We start from the raw sequence: 8,312 nt of genomic DNA on the forward strand, positions 1-8,312 counted from the left end.
TTTTCAATTGACATTTTAAGACCAAAGATTAGTTTATATTTAATACAGTTTTATGAGAAAACACCTGTTAGTGTACTAATTTAATGATTATTTAAAAATCTAAGTATTTGAGACACAATATGAAACAACTGTTGTTCTACTGTGTTTCACATTAGCTGATTAAAGGATTATAGGAGGAATTATTTTTCTAGAATGTGTAAAGTGACCATATTGATACACAGTAAACTTCAGGTTAGTCACGGTTTAACTAAGTTTGTTTAATGTAAATATACAGGCTAATATTTAATGTTTAATATTGAAGCATTTTAAAAACACTATCAGTACAGAGTCAAGATTTCCCTCACAGCCAAAGACGCCGTGCACTGAGAGCCGCTCATCTTGCAGTCATAGTGTTGCGTTAATTGACTCTGTTAGCGGCTGCAGGTGTCAACAGCTCCTGCTCATGGCTGAAGATGATCACCACTACAGTCTCCACCTGAAGACACCACCACTCATGAACTCCTGCCCACAGCTTAAGGCGTCACCACTACAGTCTCTGTTCAACAGCCACAGCCAGAGTCACTGGAGAGGTGGAGCCTTTAACTGTGGACTTCACCATCATTAGATGATAAAATGAGGCATCATACAGCAGCAGGATAAGCAGCCTTGGACACATTTAGAAGGTTTGTAAGACTGTGAACTTTAACCTTGAGCTGCTATGTAGTTGCCACGTAAAGATGTCATGTGATATGACCTCAACAAAACAATGGCATTTTTAATAGAGTCTTATTATTTAGTTTTAGGTGCATATTTAATATATAATTATTGTAAACTGTTTTGTTTAGGTGGTTAATTCTGTTTCTGTTAAATTGATTGAAATCCAAAACCTCATGCGGTGCGACCAAAACCACATGGTGTGACCACTGTCCATGGTCAATGTATATCTTACATTAATTTCATAGAGTGTTTCTGCATTTTCAAACTTTTTTCTGCAAATTCAATCAACATTTGCACAGTTGAACAACTTTTTGTACAATTTCATGTCAAAACAAGCATTTATTAAATATTAAAAAAATATCCCCTTCATAAAAGGAAGTAAATATTGCCCTACTGTGTTTCAGATGAGCTGATTATTGTATTATTAGAGTAATTATTTTTCTGTAGGATGTGTGAAGTGATGATGTTCTACATGTTTATGTGGATTTATTGACTAATAACATTTTCAGCCTCTCTCTGTTCCTCAAACAGGCTGTTACTGGTGTTCTGCCTGTAAGACTGATATATGTATGTAAATGATCTCTATATTGACTGACGTGTGAATGGGCGGAGCTAAACTATGGTCATATATAAACGTGTTCATGGATGTAAGTCACAGCCAAGTTTAATTAATAGACCTACTTTTTCAGCTTAGTCTCCATCTATGGACTCTATAGACTGTATGGATTGGTGATGGTATGTAAACATTTACAGCTTTTACATAGTACATAAAATCAGTGTTGAAAAGAGTCCTATTTGACTGATTTGTGCTGCTGATACTTTATGTTAAGTGATACTCTGTGTGCTTTAGTCTAGTCAGTTAGTCTAATGTAAATATATAGAAGTTTTAAGTCCTTGATCAGTAAAGATTCTCAGATAAAGATGCCGCAGACTGAAAGCTGCTCATCTTGCAGCCAAGGAGCCACTTTAGCTGAAGAGATCCCACAATCCACTGCTGCTCTGTTCTCCATGTATGTGGCTGAAGGTTCCTTGTTCCACCTGAAGGCGTCACCACTACAGTCTCCTCCTGAGTTTTTATTGTATTTAATATATAAAATAATAATTATACAATAAATACGATAATAATTGTGTACAATTGTTGTTTTATTTGACATAACACAATAGTTGTTATTTTATTTTTTAGTATTTTAATGTAAAAATTAAATATACAGTTGTTTTTTTAGTGAAATACATTCTTCTACTTTGCAAAATTAAAGGAAGTTGCTGAACAAGTAATTAGAAACTATTTTAAGTTTTCGTTTTTAGCCGTTTAGCTCCATTCACCTCCATTCATTCAGGACTCGCTCGCGGGCGCCCTCTGGCGGTCTGCAGTCATGGTTTCGAAATAACGGGAGAAACCTGAAGAGGCCAGACTCCCTTAAACCGGCTCTGGAGCGACTAGCCAATCACAGAGAAGAAGAGCGGGGCCTGACAGAATAAGGGCGGGGCATTACTGAAGCTTCTGTCTCTCTCTCTCTCTCCCTCTCTCTCTCTCTCTCTCTCTCTCTCTCTCTCTCTCTCTCTCTCTCTCTCTCTCAGTCGGTGCGCGCGGAGCAGCCGAGCAGCCACCATGGCCATCAACACGCTGAACCAAGGCGGAGTGCAGAGAGAACAGATGCCCTGCTTGACCAAGGTAGGACGGGCCGAGAACCTGAGGGGCTGTTTTCTGTTCTTCACCTCACAAACCATCAGCCACCACCGTTAGCGGACAGTCTGCCAGCTGTGTTCAGCTCCAGAGACCCTCAGAGCCCCTCACTTCAGCCTCTGTCTTTCCTGTGGACCTTTAAAGTGAGTCTGTTTGACGAAGCTCACTTCAAAATAACGACGTTTCTGTGGTAAAATCTCTCTGTTGAAGCTCGTTCTGGCAGGTGGAGGGAAAACCGCCTGTTTTCTCTTCTTCTGTTTGTGGCAGCAGTTTGTCAAAGTTTTTATCTCAAAATAACGACTTATTGGCTCCAAAGTGAGACTTGGTGTCTCAAAATAACGACTGTGTAGATATAATGACTAATTTTTAATTACGTGTTATCTCGAAATAAGGACTAAAATAATGACGTACCTCCTTGAAATTATTTGGACTTATTAATTTTTCAAGATCAAGTCAAAATAGACAGACTGCTGCCGGACAAGAAAAGGGGATTGTTGTCTTTTCTATCTGGTGTGAATGAGTTTCTATAGAATCACTGTGTAGTTCAGCTGCACTTTCCATGAATAGAGTTCAGTTTCTGTCCCATCACCTTTTTAAAAGGAGTAAAGTGACTGTTGTTGTTTTTATTCCTGTAAAAAGTGAAGGATCTGTAGTTTAACCCTGTTCTTCAATGGTCAGGACCCCCACAGATCAGGTATTATTACTAACAGTGACTAATAGAGTGAACAGTGAGTGAATATAAAAAAAAAATAAAAAGATAAATCTTTCAGCCCTGCAATCAGCGTAATTGGAAAACAATGCGTTGTGTAAAAACAATGCATATTATAATAGATATTAGTGGGCAGCTGCTTCAAAACACATCGGCTTCTATTAAGATGGTTTTTAATCAATGAGCTGTATGTATCGCTGGGTGCTGTTGTAGCACAGATAAAGGTAGATTTTGATTGAATGTGATAAAATAGGAAAACTAATCAAACCCCCTGGTCAGATTACATGTTTTGTGTGATTTTCTGAGTGAGTGAGAATAAGTTAATACCTCCTGTAGAGGGATCAAACTTAAATGTGCATTTTTTCTGTAAAGTTCTCTATTTTGTGTTAAAATATTGTAAAAAATAGAATATAAAATACTGAATGTGCCATAACTTTTACACAGATCACATTTTATGTATTTCCAATGTACTAAATTCAGCAGGTAAACAGTAATAGTGTATTAAAATGTTCAGAAGTGTTTCTGTAAAGGATGTGTTCACTTATTTTCACTAAAAACATCAATAAAACATCCCATTTGACCAGGAAAGCCCAAAGATTTGCACACAACTGTAGGACACTTAGCCCTTTGTAATCTGATCACAAACTTTACTGGCAGCGTTCATAAGGCTACACAACACCTACATAAGCCATGACAACAAACATAAGACTGTCCAGTCATATAAATAAAGACTTATTCCACGTCACTGAGGTGAAATGATAACAAACTGACAAAAGCCGTCTTCATAAGAACTGACGCTGTTAGAATGAGTGTTTGTGAGTGTTTGGACAGAAACAGCTGAGAGTGGTGACCACTTCACTGTATCTAATCCTGCTCTGAGAGCAGTGAGTGTAGTGACCAGTCGACTGTGTGATCCTGCTATGAGAGTGGTGACCAGTTCACTATATTTGATGATGATCTGGGAGTAATGACCAGTCCATGAGTTTTAGGCTTGTTCTGTTTTTTGCCCTCAGCAGCCCCCCGGGGACGGTCTACTCCACGGATTTCTGCCCCCATTTCAGCCATTCTTCAACACCATTGGTTCGCGCTCAGTAAGCATGGAACTGATTAGGTGAGAAAGTTATATCAGACACATGAAACGTGTTTAAAATGTGGAGCTGAGTCGTTAGATGAAGGAAGAAGAACAGAGTTGATACAGAGACTTTTTAAGAGGATTTTAGTTATACGAACAATGCTGAGAGAGAAAAGGTGAGTTTGTTTAATTTGAAGCTCAGTCTGTTGCTCTAAAAGTTCACCCACAGTTATTTAACACGGTAAAACTTTACTGGGTTAGCTGTGTGCTAAGTCTTATAGCTAGTTAGCTGACTAGCTCTGTAATGTACATTTTATTTATAGAATAAATAGATAAAATTGATAAAATAACCTAACAGCATTGCTGAGTGAGACTCTGAACAGATCATGCTCCTAAACTGACCCTCATGCGCTAAAGACCAATGCTTTGTGTGGCTCACGCTCATTCAGAGGTAAACAATCAGAATGGAGTCAGCAGTAACAGCCATAAGACTAAAGTCAGTGCTCATGTTAATGTGCAGTGGAGGCTGAAAATCATAATCAAATTATCCTGAGAGCGAGGAAGAGAAAAAAGGGCCAAGATTTTACTGATGGGTCTCTGTGGATTGATGGCAGCTTCTTCACTGGAGAGGAATATCTGGATGTGAAATCAGAGCAAGGAGTCATGGGATCAAGACTTGGATGGATAAGCAGCATAGAAAATGTGTGTGTGTGTGTGTGTGTGTGTGTATGTGTGTGTGTGTGTGTGTGTGTGTGTGTGTGTATGTGTGTGTGTGTGTGTATGTGTGTGTGTGTGTGTGTGTGTATTCCACTAGTAGAATTAACCCAGTTATTAACATGTTTCACTCAGTCACTGGTATATATCAGTGTAGCCTTTTAGCCAGTACTGCTGTTCTAACTAGTTGATGAACTGATACTGACACTGTTACCATACTAGATTAAACTATATTAAACCACACAAAATTCACGTTTTCACGTGCTTAAAGTTTGAACTGAAAGGGAAGATAAATAGACACGTTTCTACTGGGGTTCAGCACAAACTGTCTGGTTTCACCTTAACTAACATTACTAGCCCAGTCACATCACTTCACCTCATACCTTTTAGCAGGAACACAGTGAGTTTGTAATGAATTAAATAGCTGATAAAAACATGATAAATTCACTGAATTATGTTAAGAGTAGTCTTTCATTAAATCAGTACTATTAGAGTATAAAATGACAGTTTTTTTAAAATGCAGTGGTGGACAGTAATGAAGTAAATGTAATTCGTTACTGTACTTAAGTAGTTTTTCGTGTATCTGTACTTTAGTGAGGTATTTCCATTTTGAGTGACTTTTTACTTTCGCTCCACTACATTTCAAAGTCAAATATCTTACTTTTTACTGCACTACATTATGCAAAATCTGTCGTTCCTTTTGGCCTTATGTGTGTATAAAAACGTTACATGTCAAAATGAAAGAAGTGTGAAGGAAGCACACCAATCAGGGCACGGCGCACACTTAGTTTTGAGCTTGTTTTGACCTGTTGGACATACCGACCCAGTGCAAGCATACGGTTCAACATCAGTGCAGCAGCGTAAAAGTTTGGGATGCCTATTCCAACATAAATGATGAACTAACCTAACTTTATGTAAATAGACCACAATATAGAAATATCTGTAACTCTAACTCTATTTCATGTTATAGTAAACTTGTTTTGGCTGATTTATGTTTTTGAACAGAGACCTACAGATGCAGTTTAGTAAAAGAAAACTCATTTGTGAACCTGAGTTTAAAGTTTTTATTAAACTTAAACTTGTAACTAAGTTGCAAATAAACTGAAACTTTGCTTGTTTGCACAAAGTTATTTCAGAGCCACTCGGTTCTACCTAATGGAAACTGTTTGCCTTCAGTGTTTTGTGTTGATGATAATTTTAATAGACATCAGACTAATTAATGACATTCTATTAAAAGACTGGTTTACCAAGAGTGACACTGGAGTATTTTCACCTAAAATGAGTCAATGAAGCAGGACATTCGAGTCATAATTAATCTTTTAGTACTTTTACTTTCGATATTTAAGTACATTTGAAGGCAAATACTTTTGTACTTTTACTCAAGTGGAGGTCTAAAGGGAGGACTTCTACTTTTACTGGAGTAATATTTTACCTTGGGTATCTCTACTTTAACTCAAGTACATGATTTGTGTACTTCATCCACCACTGTTTAAGATGACCCTGCTTCAGTGTAAAATATATATTTATAGTGTAAAATGACTTTTTAATTGGCATGTTTATGCTTCCAGTGTGCTATTTGACTAAAGCTGTTAAATGAAACTCCTTTCCTGTCTGCTCTCCTTCATTTTGCCTGATCTGATAGCCGTGTTGATCCACATGGTAGTCAGCTCTGCCAGTGTATCAGATCTATGGTCTACAAATTTAGTCTACTGGGAGGTGTACTGGGAGGTTGAGTGGAGTGGGGGAGAGGCTGGCATAGCAGTGACTTATAAAGGAATCAGCAGGAAAGGGAACAGTTCTGATTGTAGGACTGGACGGAACGAGAGATCCTGGAGTTTAGACTGCTTTAGTAACAGATTCTCTGTCTGTCACATTAATAAGAGAAGTCTTACACCTTCACCTGCTTCCAGGCCCAGCAGAGTAGGAGTGTATCTGGACCGGCCGTCCGGCACTCTGTCCTTCTACAGCGTCCCGCCGTGCGGCCATTGAGGAGGAGGTTAAGCAGATGATAGCCACTGGTCTTATTGAACCCTGGCCTGAACACATAAAACATCTGAGGAGGCTTCTGGGTTGCCTTCGCGAAGCTGAACTCACCATCGGACTCTGAGGAGGAGGTATGTGGCCAGGGTTCTTGCCTGACCTGTTTTCCTGAGCAGTTAATGACAAGGGCAGCTCTCCGAGGTGCTGACCGGAGCAGTCAACGTTCAGCACCTCTTATATATGAACATCCAGCGACCGCAGGGCCTCAATCTCACACGTCTGGCTGCCGCTGATGACTGCAGCTGGGTTTGCTCACCCAGACAGAGCCAGCCCCATAAAAACGGCGTCAGAGGCTCAGTCTGGTGAGTGACTCCTAGAACTCCACGTGCTCCTATATGAATGCCTGGTGTCATTGTTTCTCCTCTCTTTTCTCTCTCAATTCCTCTCTCTTTCTCGAATCCCAGGAGACGTAACCGAGCTGCACTTCCTGGACAAACTTGTCTCAACCTCGAACCTCGAGCCTCGAGCCTCACCTGTCTGCTCCTGAAACTACACCTCCCTGCTAGACTAGAGGGAGATGAACCTTTCTTTGAAGGACTCTATATCACTTATGAAGTCTTCTCATCTTTTTTGTCGTTTATTTGAGAGACTGTGAATAAAACTGGCCTCGAGCCATACCTGAACTGAATTCCCTCATCTCTGTGGTCTTCCTCTACCAGAACGCCTCACAGTAAACACATAAACTACAGCGTATGGCTTATTAAAATATAATTTGTCATATTGTTTACAAATGATTAAAATGAGAAACATTAACAGATTTGATCAGCATCATCATTTTCATAAATAAAACCAGCTACAGTGGTAAACATCTGAACTTCCCAGTCAAATTACATGTTTTGTAGTAAAAATAAGTGAACACACCCTCTACAAGGAACAAACTTAAATATGGCATTTATCTGCAGATTTTACAGCACAGTTAATATTTATATGCTGAGTTTAACATAAAAAACAACATAAAATATGAAATGTCCCGTAAATTTACATGTTTTAAAATGTAAAGTTAAAATGTAAAGTTAAACTGTAAAGTTCTCCACAAATAACTTTTTAACTTATTTTCACTCAGAAAATCAACAGAATGTGTCATTTAACCAGGGGTGCACAAACTTTTGGATATGACTGTATGTACAGATGCAGTATGTGTTCAGTCCATAAATAAACTTGTTTCAGAAAATCCGTCAATCACAGTTTGTTCAGCACAAAAACCCCTAAAAGGTGATGACTTACCTGTCACCATCACAGAGTCACAGATCTGGACAGGTTTAAGGAGCTGAACTGAATTTTTACTGATTCAGGAGACGCAGAATTCTGCAGAGACTCTTTGATACGTTCATGAACAGAGTATGTTCAGATCACATGATCCTCTGAACTACATCCACTTTCAGCAGCATCATTAAAAC

The sequence above is a fragment of the Colossoma macropomum genome, unplaced genomic scaffold, assembly GCF_904425465.1.
Source record: "Colossoma macropomum unplaced genomic scaffold, Colossoma_macropomum, whole genome shotgun sequence".
NCBI lineage: Eukaryota > Metazoa > Chordata > Actinopteri > Characiformes > Serrasalmidae > Colossoma > Colossoma macropomum.